The sequence below is a fragment of the Plectropomus leopardus genome, chromosome 14, assembly GCF_026936395.1.
Source record: "Plectropomus leopardus strain MGB_pleo_1.0 chromosome 14, ASM2693639v1, whole genome shotgun sequence".
NCBI classification, from domain to species: Eukaryota; Metazoa; Chordata; class Actinopteri; order Perciformes; family Serranidae; genus Plectropomus; species Plectropomus leopardus.
Window position 1 is genome coordinate 22,642,309 of NC_142189.1, and position 14,386 is coordinate 22,656,694.

Sequence of the window (14,386 nt, forward strand, 5' to 3'; positions counted from 1 at the left end):
GGTCTGTAATGGCATACTGCTCGAGGGAAAAAAAAAAGAAAGTAAGAAAAAGAAAGGCAGGCGACAGGTGCCCACACTGCCATTTATCCAATGCAAAGTGAAATAATAGCCTATCACTCTACGGTGCTGGTGTCATCCGTCAAAGCCCGAGGAGAGCGCTGTGAGGCGTACGGCCTGAGAGGCGTCCTTGGGAGACGATCACCAGCAGATGCATTCTCCCTCCTTTTATTTCTGTTGGCCGTGTAGTCTTAGATTAAAACCCAATTCGATGTGATCGGTCACCAAGGGCAGACGTCCAAGCACTCTATTCCAATGTATTAAACTTAATCAGAGGATAGGTTTACTTTATCTTCATGCCTCACCATCGTCTGCAGTCAATGTAATTACAATGTCCTCCCTTTGAATCACATCAGGATGAGGGGGGTTAAAATTCCACACGGAGCAGTAAGCATGCTATATGTCATGAATGACTCTCTAAACAACAACTCTGATCATCTCCAACAAAGTTTAAGAATTAAAGTGCGGAACAGATTTCTAAAACAATCTAAAAGTCTTTCATATGGATACTTTTTTAAGTTTATGAGGTTTAAAGTAGCTAATAGGTGCAACGTTATTATGATGTAAAAAACACAGAAACATATTAATAAGCTTTTCCTGCTATGTTTATTTTGTAAAATGTTTATTTTGTCTGCCGACTGGTTTTGTCTTTTCCTCATTACCTGTGTCTCCATGAAAATCTGTACAGCTTAAGTTATCTGCATACTGTCTTGTGAAACAAACAAACAAACAAACAAACAAACAAACATAGAATAACTATATCTAAGCTTGCTTGCCTGCCAATGGTACGTCTCATAAAACATTCAATTTCTGTTAGGTATTGTGAGCACCAGGTTTTGACAAAAAAAGAAGAGTGGATTAAAATAAATATATTTATTTGTCTTGTTCTGCTGCATCAGTTTGTCTTATAATTGTAGTAATGTTATTGTAATGCAGCCTTGAACCTCTAGCCTAAAGCTGGAGACGAGGATCAGGCTGCTTATTTCTGTCTGACTTCACACCCTCTGATTTAACTTGTAGTCTTGAGTCCCAATAAACGCTGCCTCAGCTGACATCACTCGAGGAAATTAATCAGACTTTGTGCAGCTCTCTAAGGAGACACAAAAGGCTTCATACAACTTTTTGCACGTATGAAATAATACACTGAACAGACGTTGATGTGTAAAATTGGTGAAGTTCCCCTTTTGACCTTGTGCCATAAAATGTGAAATGAGAAAAATTAAGTAGGTCATTTTAATTAACCTGACCAGGAATAACCAGTCACTCCCAGGGCTCTTAATTTCAATTTCCTTTTGCTGATGGACAATGGACAATTTGTAAAATGTGAAAGATGTCAGCTTTTGGACAAAACTATGAAATGAAAAAAAAAAAGAAGCAAAGACATGCCACCAAATCCCTCACAGTATTGATGTTTATATGTAATATTTCTTTAATACAGTCTTTATGGAAGAAATAAGCAGGACATAAATATTCATGTAATCCTATAAATTAAATACCCAAAAAATTAACCCTTAAAAAACATAAGGCAATGAGGAACGTAACAAGAAACGACCCAAAACGAGCAAGGAAATAATTAAAGATAGAAAATTAGTCAGCGAAGAAAAGTAAATAAATTAAAATTCAAAACAAACAAGAAAATACCCTGAAAATACCACTACTACTACTTATAATAATTTAGAAGTATTGTTACGTGGAGATTTTTTTTTGGGGGGGGGCAATTTTCTAATAATTTTCTTATAATCTTTATTTCTTTTATTTTATATGTATTATATTATTTTTATTGTCACCTTTTACCAATTTCTTATATTTTGTGGGACATTCCTTGCCAGTTGCACAGTGCCTTTTTTTTTTTTTGGGGGGAGGGTGTCAAACCAATTTGCTATTTTTACATTACTCACACAAGCCTAATGACTAGTTACAAATTTATATTATAGCACACTCTATATTGTTATGAGACTAAACAGCAATCATTTAGTAATAAATTTAAAACAGCTTTTATTTATTAGATGCTTCTACATTCGAATGCGGCTTCACGCACATGAGTTACACACCAGACAGTGCTTCTTTGTAAGAAAAATCCTAGAGGTCCTATCACCCTTAAGATGTTTATCACTGGGGATGTTGGGGATTTACCTTTTTTTTTAAAAATATAAATAGCTCTAACAAAGACTCATATTCACATATCCGAAAACCCAACAAAAATCACAAGGATACTGTGTTGTTAGTGAACTGTGACTAAGAGTGGCTGTTCCTTTTAATCTTTCAAACAGTATCAAATTTATTCTATTCAAACTTATTTTTAATGAGGTCTAAGATTTCAACCCCTGAGGTGCAGCCTCGCTCTTCTGTTGCCGCCGTCCTCCATCTGTCGAGACGAAAATAAATTCTAGTTGTTTACCAGACTTGCATGAGGACGTTCTAACTTGGCGGCCTGATGTAAAATTAATCCAGGCTACGCTAAACTCGTATGAAGAAGGAAAAAAAAGGAGGAGTAGGAGGAGAAGAGGGGCTGCACATCGCAGAGCTGAAGATGCCAATTAAAACCATTACTACGGAGTTCAACAGGCTAAATCAGGTGAAGCTGGTTAGCCCGAGTCAGTCACTGCCTGCTTGTATCTGCAGCACAAGGATAACGGTGCATTATTGATTTATGTGATGCTACATTTCTCTTTGAAGTTATGTCACTGTCTTACTCCTAGGCCTTTTTCTGACGGCTGACTATTCCTTGAGGTATCTCGGGGAGCTACACTGAATAAATTATCCACCGGCAGAGTTATGGCATTTCCTGGGATTATACGACAGATGACAGACTCATTCACCCTCCGTATCTCTTTCTCCTCATTCCCACCTCTTCCTCTGCTGATACAGAATTAAAGTTTCGCTAAAGGAGAGGAAAAGAAAGGAGACGCACGACTCATGAAGCGAGTCCTAGAAAATTTTGCAAAGGTTATTTAATATTTACGCGAGGCGACTTGAGGGAAAGCAGCTCTCTCTTTCAGTGAGTGTGCATCCTTCTGGCAAGTGCTCTGCAAACAGGGAGACAAGTATCTGTGACATCTGTGGACAGGGAGAGGGCTTGTTGTTTTTACACTGATACCAGCACCTGCCATCACATTATCGGCTTCCTGGCAAGAGTGCCAACCGCTTAGATGGACTGCAAGGATGGAGGGTGAATATAGAAACTGAATGGCGATTAAATTTCAGCAGAATATACAGCAGTGAGACAGTATTATCTTTGAATGTCAGGCTATCATGCTTTTAAATGTTGAGGGGGCAACAATAACAATGATTATGGAGATGAGGATGAATAAGAATATCTCCATTCTAAGACAATTCACCAGAAACACAGATGTTTTTAACTGCAAAGACAAGAAGTCCTTTCATCATAAGGCAGATATTCCTCAAAAAATAAATTAGCTTATCATGTTTAACCCTTTGAAACCTGGAGCGACAATACTTTTCTTGTGCAGCTTTCAGATGCTGTACAAGTATTCAAACCTTTGAACCCAGAGCAAATTGGTGCAATTTATTTCAAAAACATAAGAACAAAAAAAGGGCAACAAGCAACTTGGTAAGAAATGTTCACCAAATGAATAGATTTAGAAAATTATTTTTAAAAAAGCCCACCATCTTGACTCTGTTTGTTTACTTCCTACACTTCGATTTCTCTTGTGGTGCGCTGAGCTGAACTGCCAGTCAGATCTATCAATGTCATTCACAGACCGCCATTTCCAACACTGATTCAGCATGCTGAATTGGCCGGAAAAATGCAGACAAGGGCCGATGAGGGCCAACGGTGCGGGATGCACACCAAAAACTAGGGCGACAGAAGCTCAGCGACGGCCCGACATTGGCCACTGGCCGACCGTCATCATCATCGTAATCATGTCTGACTTAACACCTGAACCAACATCCAGCTCTGCGATGTTGTCAAAGCCCTCTGGACTCGACAGTGATAAACACACCGTGTATATCTGACATGAGTGGAAGGAAAATTCAGAGGAAGAGGCTCATTTATTGAGGGCTTCTGTTTTGTGCTGCCGCTCCGCCCGCGTGCAGAGTGTGAGTAAAGGTCGTTTTGCTCCTCTTAACACATTAGCATTTAAATAGCATTATATCTGCACTGAGTATCACTGACAGCTCCCACTCTTCCACTGGCTCAGACCTTAACTGGAGTTGAAAACAAAGTTAAAAGATAATAAAGCGCTGGACTAGACTGAGAGATCAAAGGCATGCGACCTTCAGACTTGGCAGTGGTTAGCATGGCGGCTAGCCGCGGCACTATTTAATAGAGGATTAAGATAAAGGCGACTGTGAGGGAGAGTCCCGATGTTGAGGCAACACATGAGAGACTTGTGATGGCAGCCTTTTCATGTTTTGCATCAGTCAGAGAATCTGTCATGTCTGAGTTATCTGTCATCAAACACCCCAAAATACTTCAGTGCTTTCATTTGGTTGTATTTTTGCTGCCTGTAGAGAATCTGTACACTTGTAAAATTTAAAAAAAGATGCAAACCAATCCAATCAACTTTTGTCAAGTTCATTTCAAACCTGCATGCTTTGAAATTCGGTGAGAAATTTGCCACTATGTGTAACAAATGTCAAAGCTGAGGAAAAACCTTGGATATTATTTATTGTATTTTATACGCATTATCAGATATTGTATGTTGTATAAGTTTTGGGCATTATGTTGCAAGTATGCATTGTATATTATGTAAGATATATGTGTAGTTTGCAATGCATGTATGTAAGTAGTATACAACATATGTATTGTTTATTATATGATAAATAACTTATATACAAAAAGACAACTGGTCAATATGATCAAGATAAATATGTAACTAATGACTTCGTATTTTTACGTAATGTATTTGTATTTTTGATTGATATAAATCTGTAAATAATTAATTTTTATCTTTGATAAGGGTATTATATCAGTAATTAACAAGTTTAGGAAAAGTAATTAAAGTATACATTTAGATCAGTAAGGCTGGTTAATTATAAATCAAAGACTTATGAAGAAGGGGTGTGATTAAATAAGTTTGTATGTCTTCTCTCTCCTTTTCGAATATATAAACCAGGTCATTAGGTGTTTGACTATTTCTTTTGCTTTATACTTTTCATACTTTTTTTGTCTGTCCACTTGTTTGTTTGATCATTTCTCTTTTTTACATGTTCAAAATAACTTCCCAAATCATTTTAATATATTAATAGCAGTAACTAAAATGGTTTACATGTTGCCAAAACCAGCCTTTTCTTGCTTTTCCAGCAGCATGTCTTCTAACTGACCAGAGAAGAGTCACACCCCTTATTTTCCGAGCAAAACAAATCGATGGAGCAGCTTTCTTATCCATCTCCCAAAGGTTAAATGCAGTCTCCCTAGAATTCTGGCCTTTCTTTAGAAAATCAAAGGAAGGGGAATTGTGTCCTCAGCCCTCGGGGCACATCAGCAATGGTCTCAGCTATTAGATTGGAGAAAAAGGCAATGGACAAAGAGGCAAAGCAGTAAATCTGTCAGCTTTGCAAGCCTCATGATATCCACCATAGCAGTTTGGATCAAAATAAGGCCCCGGCTTACGGCTTTGGCAGTTATCCCGCTCACTTGTCCATCCTGGTGACAGCACAGGACGATTCGGGCACACATTTCAAGTGTGAGCAGAAAATGAACTCACAGCATTTTAATTGCTAATGCAACGCTAAACTAACTGAGCTGTTCAAACCGCCACAGCAATTTAGAGCCAATCATTTGTCACTGATATTTTTCCTCATAGACCATCTGTCTCTGGCCGAGTGTGATGCCCAACAAAAAAAAAACTGTTCATTTCATATTTGCTGCTATGACTGATGCCTGATGCTGAGACATGAGAAGGAAAAGAAGGAGTCTGTTATGATATTGTGTGCTGAGTCAGCACGGCATGTGTCACATGTGGACAAAGTTGCTCATGCAGTTACACGATGGGGGAGGACCTGCTCTTACAACTGGCCTTAAATCAACCTGGAAATTCATGCTGGGGTGATGTAGAGCGAAACCAGTGTGACGAAATTTATACCATAACTGTGATTCACACTATCAGAAAAGAACAAACCAACACTGGCCTCTGTGACATACCAAGAGACGTGCTGCTTTAGAGTCTATGATGAATTGTGTCACCTGTTTTATAACAATGTCAAATCTCACAACACAAAATGTTTATTTGCATTTATCAGTGCCAAAAAATACTCTGTTACAGTGACTGCAGTTAACGTTGCTTTTATTTTGGAAACATCTGACTAAAACCTTTGTCAGGCTGCCAGCCCAAATCTGTTTTTTAACTTTCCCAGATTGAATCCAGATTAATTTTTATAAAGTGTGGACAGCAAAGAAAAACATGAAATGCAATTTCTGTAAATCGGATCCAAACCACATTCATTTTCACAGATGCGTTTTAGTCCTGATGCTTTGACAAATCGGATATCAAAGTGTTTTTTGAGGCATTTGCAAGTCAATACACAAGTAAAATCCACAGTAACAGAAGTGCTGAGCAGGATGCTTCTGCTACTAGCGAAGTGCTATGAAGGACAACATAGAGAGCAACGGCCCATGGTCCACGGGCACTCATGAAAATAGGCTAGGGATGTGATCTGATCACTTGTGAATGCAACAGTGCAGACAGTCTGTCTTGAATATCTGATTTGAGAAACAAATCCGATTTGTCTGCTGTCTAAATGTAGCCTGAATGTCCCATTGCATGATGTCACTATCATATGCTCTTCCAGAGTGTGTGTATGTCTAAGAAGATGCACTGGGGTTGCATATCAGGAATTGAGACCCTTTATTATTTAATTTACTGGGAACTGTGCCCAAAATCTTCAACCATTTCCTGGGAAAATACCTGCAGAAAACAGATTTTCTAGCCTTTTTGTGCTTGTGTGTGTATTTCCATGCTAAAAACAACCATATCTAATATAATAAAGATACCCTCTCTGAACTTCATTAATGCTACCACCGTACCACAATAAGTTTTCTTTAAGAAGATGCCCAGCTATGTCAAAAATGTTTGTTTTTAAAGTAATGGTGATCAATGCAAAATATGTTACTAAAAACTTTGCAGGCTGTTCAGTAAGTGGCAGTCCACCACCCCAAATCACAATGCAGAGTGCCACTGTACAGGTGGATCAGCGAGTGCGTAAGAAGTTACAAAGAGCTTAAAACTATGAAACAATGAGCTATTATAGGTGCATGCAACAGATTAACCCTCTATGTGACTGCCACATTAAGTGATATTCTCAGTTTAGACTGTCATAAAGTTTTCTGGATGGTTGTCAATGTGTTTTCTTTTCAACTTCAAACAACAGGAATTGTTAAAAATATAACAACATTTCTTATCTGAAGCGAGCATCTATGGACAGAGTGTGTTGTACAGCAGCAGACAGCACCATCCTGTTTACTTTAGTCTAACAACTAAATGAAAACTGCTAAATTATTCACAATATATATATATATATATATATATATATATATATATATATATATTAAGACTGACTTATTGATAAAATAAACATAAGACTAATAAAGAAAAAATAAAATTATTACAATAGGTGCAGCCCTAAACACTATTTTATGGTTGATTATTAAGGTCAAATTTAATTTGGTAAAAAATCCGGTTTGAACAGGAAAAGCGAGATATTCCCAGAAGGAAATGACTTAAAAATCACACACAAAAAAAATGAACCTCAAAGTGCAATGATGCACATGCTTAAAAGACGTGCATGTCTGGCTTGTTTCAGTGCAGCCAATGTAGCCAATGTAGCCTCTGGCGGCTCCTGTTGCACCAAGCTGCATGTGGCTATGCTTACACACCTGAGAGTGCTGTCTGGATGTGACAGATGGCAGCGAGAAAGAACCCTCTCCACCGCCCCCACTCTCTCCAGCAATCAAAGCCCACACCCTACTATCTTTCTCCCAGCAGGGTGGAGGCTTGCCTGACAGCACAGAGGGATAGATTAGAGCAAGGAGAAGCTAGCGGAGGTAAGTGGGTATTGTCGACCGAGCATCTGTAAACAACAATAACGATTGAGACAGTTTGTGTGTGGCTGTATGCTTCTGGGAGAATCTGGGGCGCTAACAGGTACAGGGGACTGTAAACTGATACAGGAACTACAGCAGCAGATATGTAGATTCCTGTAAACCCCCTTAAAGAGCTCTGTACACAAGTCTATCAGCCTCGACACTAATCTCTTCAAAAAATGATTAAACTATTGACAGGCTGTCCCAACAAACGCAAAATGGCAATTTCTCTTCACTAACACCCAATTTCACCAACGGAGTGGCGAGCTGAAGACGGCCATAGTATTTAGCAGCAGAGAGATTATGGTGGCCAGATAAGGAGGAGGCGCTGAACGTCTGAATACTTATCGTGAGCCCGCTAATGATGAAGTGTGTTATCTGTGCTGCGCTCAGCGCTCCTCCTCAGCTCCCCCACTCTCTCTGCCAGTCAAAGTGGGGGACGGAATGATAGGTGGCAGAAAGAAATTTAACAAAGTGTCAGGATCAGCGTTCCTTGTTCCTCCTACAATGACAATACTTGAAGCTTTTGTGCCTCCTAACTTTCTGGTTCCTCCTTTGTGTTTTGGAATTAAACACAAAAGGCTGCATTATTAACCATCACACTGAAAATGTAAAGCCTGTCTCATATTCAACTGAGGCAAATCCATCTCACACAACATCACAACAGTAGCAATGACGCCAAATTGTCTTGCTATCTTTGTATCGTTTCTTATTCAAGCAACAATCTCCTCAATCTAAATCTTTTCAAGGCCCCCATTTCATTTACAACAACCACAGAAATTGACTTGGACTCCAACAATGCCCCCCGCGCAAACTCTTGCCAAGTGTGGTAGATTGCATGGGCTTGCATTTACATGGTGGAATCATAAATCCAGCGCAGCAGCTATCCAGCTATGAATAAATCATGCTGAATGTGAAATTTTGCCACAGGAAAAGCCCTGTGAGTGTGTGTGTGTGAGAGAGAAAGAGAGTAAGACACATCTTATGTAACAGCCAGGACTGCATTCCCAGGCAACTTGTTAGAGGAAGCCTCAGAACTGTTCCTGGTTGCCGTAGCAACACGCTCTGAAGTTCCCATCCTTTGCTGTCTCTGCAGCCACCGAGGAGTTCAGGACAAAATGAGAGATAATTTGATATTGTCACACTGTTATTATTTGCAGGGGTGACGTAAGAACAATAAACACACATGTCAAAGGCAGCCCCTTAGGAATGTCACGCTTTTAAAGGGATAGTTAGGATTTTTTGAAGTGGGGTTTTACGGGGTACTTATCCATAGACGGTGTATTACATGCGGTAGATGTCAGTTGGCACGCCCCCCAGTCTGACGTAGAAGCTAGGTAGTTTACTAAAATCTGTATATAAAAACTGTATATACATACAGTTTAGAGTATTTTTTTACTGTACCTTTCCATTACAAAACCATTTATTATGGCTGTACTGGTCTCAGAATTATGGCAGTCAAATCAGTTTCAGTAATTCAAAACATATATTCCGTGATTTATTTTTCCATATAAAATTTTAAAGTTTTAAACAGGGCTAAGCACGACAGCAGCAATCATTTAACATAGTTAACAAGCTAATGATGCTAACAACAGATCACAAGAGTAGTGTAAAAGCACTGCAACACAGCAAAATACAGACGCCTCCAGACTGTACACTGCACAGCACACTGACTAGCAAAAAAACCCACAAAAACACCAACAAAATAAATAAATGACTGTTCAACTTGAAGCAATCTTAGCTGACTGAGGGGTGTCAAACTGATGATTTGAATCTCAAGCTTTCAAGGGGCAGCCCTACTGGTTTCTTAACGGCCTCTTTTCCAAAAGTATGCCTTCGTCAGAGCCATCAGACTCCAATGACAAAAACAGTAATTTTAGCTTGCTGAGCTGTTGGTCTACTGCTGCCTGCACTGGTTTGTGTTAAAGTGTGATTTTGGTGAATATGGACTAGCCCTTATAATACCAAAGTCACACAATAAGGCAAACAAAATAACTGATTGTGGCAGCCATAAACCACATGCTCCTGTGTTCAGCAATGTTAACCCTTTGAAAGCTGATGCAAAATCACTTTTTTTGCGCTGTTCTCAGACGCCTTTCAAAAGAATTTAAACCTCACTGAAGTCTGGCTTTGAAGTGAGCTATACAACAGCCTCATTTTTCCTGTTGTAGGAAGCAGTAATTTTTTTTTTTTTTTTTAAGGTCGGACTTCTGTTTAAGTTGTGAAAACACATTTTATTGCTGACCTCCATCCACAGCAATTTATTTAGCTTCCATGTCAGACCTCAGCCTGCATCTCCAAACTGCAGGCGTGCAAACTGTCATCTAATACTGTATGTAAAATACTGTCTATGGATAAGTACCTCAAACAACCCCACTTCAAAAAATGCAAACTATGCCCTTAATACTCAAGTCAGCAGCAGGTTCATCACTGTATCAGGACACAGCAGACAAGAAGGTCCACTCCAGCCCTCAGTCCCCAGAGACAATCCCATCACGGAACTGATTTTAAAAACCCTACAGGTCCCCTGGGCCCTGCAGGCATCCACACTCCTCAGCCTGAAGAAGACAATTGAAATCCTTTCCCCTCTAATGTAATTTTCCTCTCTGCAGACCACGGCGGCCCTGAGAGCGGAGGGGTGGGGGCCAGCCATAATGACTTTTTGGAGATGGAAGTGATACCGACAGTCCAGTTCAGATCCTTGTCTCTCATTCGCCTTTGTTCTCCAAAGTCAGCCGGAACATTAGAGGCCCAAAGTCAATCAGCGCGTTAAATGATTTGCTGTGATGTTAATCTGGACAAAATCTGATCAGAAAAAATTAAGTGCACTGACAACAGTTGAGGGTGGAAAACAATTAGTGCTGAGAGAGTGCTATGCAAAGTTTTAATTACCATAAGAATCACATGCACTGACTGGAAGGATTCAATTACTCAAATACCGAACCACAAAAAACGTTCACGACACACTCACGCTGTGTGCACACCGCACAGACACCCACAAACACCACGTGCTGATTTGGATGGCAGAAGGTTGCATGTCGCTCCGGGGACTGAAGGTGAACCTGGACGCATCTGACAGTCAAATGTAATTAGTGTAAGTGCCCATCCTAGTGTTTTACCGGCCTAATTTCACAGCAGTGCAATGAAAGAGGTGCTATTGACAGTGGCCTGAGTGCACTCTAAATGCATCATACAAAAACTATTTACCATCCAAAGCTGCAGCAGCCAAACAGCAGATAGAACCACTCCATGGAGTTGTACTGATAAACTTGTTGAGCGATGTTCTGCAAACAGTTGCCACTATTATCCCTGAAGTAACTGTATAGTATGTTCTATTATTGCTACATGACATCCAACTGATGATGCTAAATGTTGCCTTAAACTTAAGACATGGTTGCAACTATCAGTTATTTACTGTCAATAAGTCCACAGATTGTTTTCTTTATTAATGTTAAACATGCAATTTGGAGCAAAAACACAAAGTGCATTGTTTTGCATGCAGTATACATGTTTTTGCCTATTGTGTTATTATATTAGACAAACAGCATGGAATGCACAAATTAGGTATGAATAGAAAGCAGAGACTCTTATGGATTCAGTGACTCCAATTTTATTCATGTGTGATGTTGTTAGCCTTGTCCAAACTGCTGTCACTGTAATAAATGACCTATGGGAACCTCCTGGATAACCAGAGCCTCATAAAACTTTACAGCAACAAACTGAAGACGCTGGGCATTCAGAGGCTGGATGGCTTTGATAGGTATATTGACAAAAGGAGGGTTTCTCAGCAGATTTCAAAACAGAAGTGCTTGCCTTCCAATCCAAATGTTATAAGTTTTTTAATATTAAATCACAGCATGGATTTTTCTTTTCTTTAAGGTCTTTCTGTCTTAATACATTATTTTTAGTCTTTAAAATTGCAGAAAAAAATCCTTCACAACTTCCAAGAACCCAAGATAACATATTGCAGTTTTTACTGACGAACAATCCAGAGCCCAAAGATATTCGGTTTACTATCATACATACCCAGAAACTATTACAATTTTACATGATGGAATGAGTAAATTTTTTGTTTTTTTGTTTTGTTTTTCATAAAATGACTAAAATCAGTTACCAGAATTGTTGCTGATTCATTGTTGATTCAGCTTTACATAAAAAATAATTTTGTAACCATGTATGGCACTTGAAAAGCTTATTTGACTGCTTTCAGCTGATCAAGCTGCTCCTTAAAGTACAATCTGATGCCCAAAATGATCCAAAGTAATGATAAGAACACCAGTCAGTAACAGACCAAAAATGACCTTTGTAAGAATAAGAAAGATTTCAGTATGAAAGGTCACAGAACCCTAAGCTGTCTTACTTTTTGCATTTTGACAACCTGATTAACTTATTTCCTAGTAAAATGTCTTAAAATCCTCCAGTGCTAAATCAGATATAAAGGCTATAAGTGATACTTAGGTAAGGACACTGCAACAAAGCAACAAGTACAACACAGTACATGTCATGTGATGCTTTTACACGTCTGAGTAAAAAGAGTAATGTAGATCAGACACGCACACTCAAGACGCCGTCACTGTCAACATCTGTGCAGAACCACCCTTAAGGGTGCAGCCTGGCTTTCATTTGCTTCCCCAGACAGTCACTCAAACCACAAGATTCTAGTAATAATCCAATGGAGTGAGAGGGCTGATTTAGTTTCCCACCCAGATCCAACACAAGTTGCTGTAATGGGATAAAAGGAGATGTGGAAAACCTGGATGTAGTCTTTGAGAACAGCAGGCTGGACTGGATTCAAGGCAGCTGTCACCTGGTGTTGAATGCTGAGGTGTGCAACAGAAACGCAACCAAAGAAACAGAGAGAACATATCGACAGCATGTGCTGAGATTGATTGGTGACAGGCCAAACGTGTCCTATTTTCAGGTGATGTCACTACTTCACACACTTTTCATTGTTATTCCTCGGGGGGTCCGACTGTGTACAGTTCAAAGTTTTGTTATGAATTCTAACTTAGTGTTGTAAATGAGGATGACTTAAAGGTCAAATATGACTACTGTTTGCTGCTTTAAATGTAAATATACAGTAATATGATAAATAACATACAGGCAACCATGCAAATCCCACATTCGACATGGACTTGGTTAGTTCTGCTGTAAAAATATGCCTTTAGGTGTATAATAGACTTCAAAAGTAAAATTTAGGAGCTGCTGATGAAGAAGTTTGCCAATATTTGGACTTACATCACAGCTAAGAAGTTAAACAAGTCAAAATTCAGCTAACGTTCAACATTTACAAGCAATCCCCGACATAATTATTTCAAAGCAAGTGAAACCGCTGCCACTGCAGACGTCCATCCCTCCCTCCACCCACCCCATCAAGACACCACAACTACTCTGCTCGTTTATTTCCTCTAAGCTTTCAGCTGGAGGTTGCTTAGAAACAAAAGCTCGAGCCCATCACAGCCAGGACCAGAGTGTTTGTCTTTGCCTGGGGCCACATATACAGAGCATGGGGAGATGTGATGGTCTTACATCGTTTGCAGCCACTAGCCACCACCTGAAATGATCTCTGATGTTATTTGCAGCCTGGACATGCTGTTAATCACAGGGTGTAGTCACTGTTGTTTATGTGGATGTATTTAACACTAACCTGGTACATTGCCACTTGTCCATGGTGTGTTTAAATTAAATGACACAAATACTATAAACTTAAATGTCAATATCAACTCAACTTTCCACTCAAAGATCTACACAGAGGCTCATTCTTGGCTTAGGGGAACACACACACAAAACAGAAAAGTTCACCAACTTTGCAATTCCTGAACCTTTTGGCCATATTTTGGATCATAACCCTTGTTACCATTCAAGGATTGCCTCTGGTGAATGGCTTCCAGTACCAACAACACAACTTAGACTGGGATGGGGTCAAATTCATTCCCTAGGAGTCAGAGATGTTTGGAGAAAAGATCGAGGAGAACATTTACCTCCAAATCCACAGATCATGCAAAACTGGACCTAGCATATTCAGCATTCTGGGCAAGTTTCTCTTTTCTTTTGTATTGTAGTTCATTTTCTTTTACTCTAATTCTCTCTGTGTACACTCTACTCCAGCATACAAATCAGTGCTCTAGCATGTTCTGACTGAGGTGATATATATATATATATATATATATATATATATATATATATATTTATAATGTACATGTAGACCTCAAGTAGCTTGTTCCCTTCCCCTGTGTTTTTGAAACACATTAAAACAATTTGCTAAATTTCTAAATTTACAAG

At 39.2% G+C, this 14,386-nt stretch overlaps 1 protein-coding gene across 8 annotated transcripts in view; it reads right to left on the minus strand.

Moving 5' to 3' along the window:
* dlgap2a (discs, large (Drosophila) homolog-associated protein 2a) overlaps window positions 1–14,386 on the minus strand; it is a 199,601-nt gene that overhangs the window by 73,450 nt on the left and 111,765 nt on the right. The window lies entirely within an intron of this gene.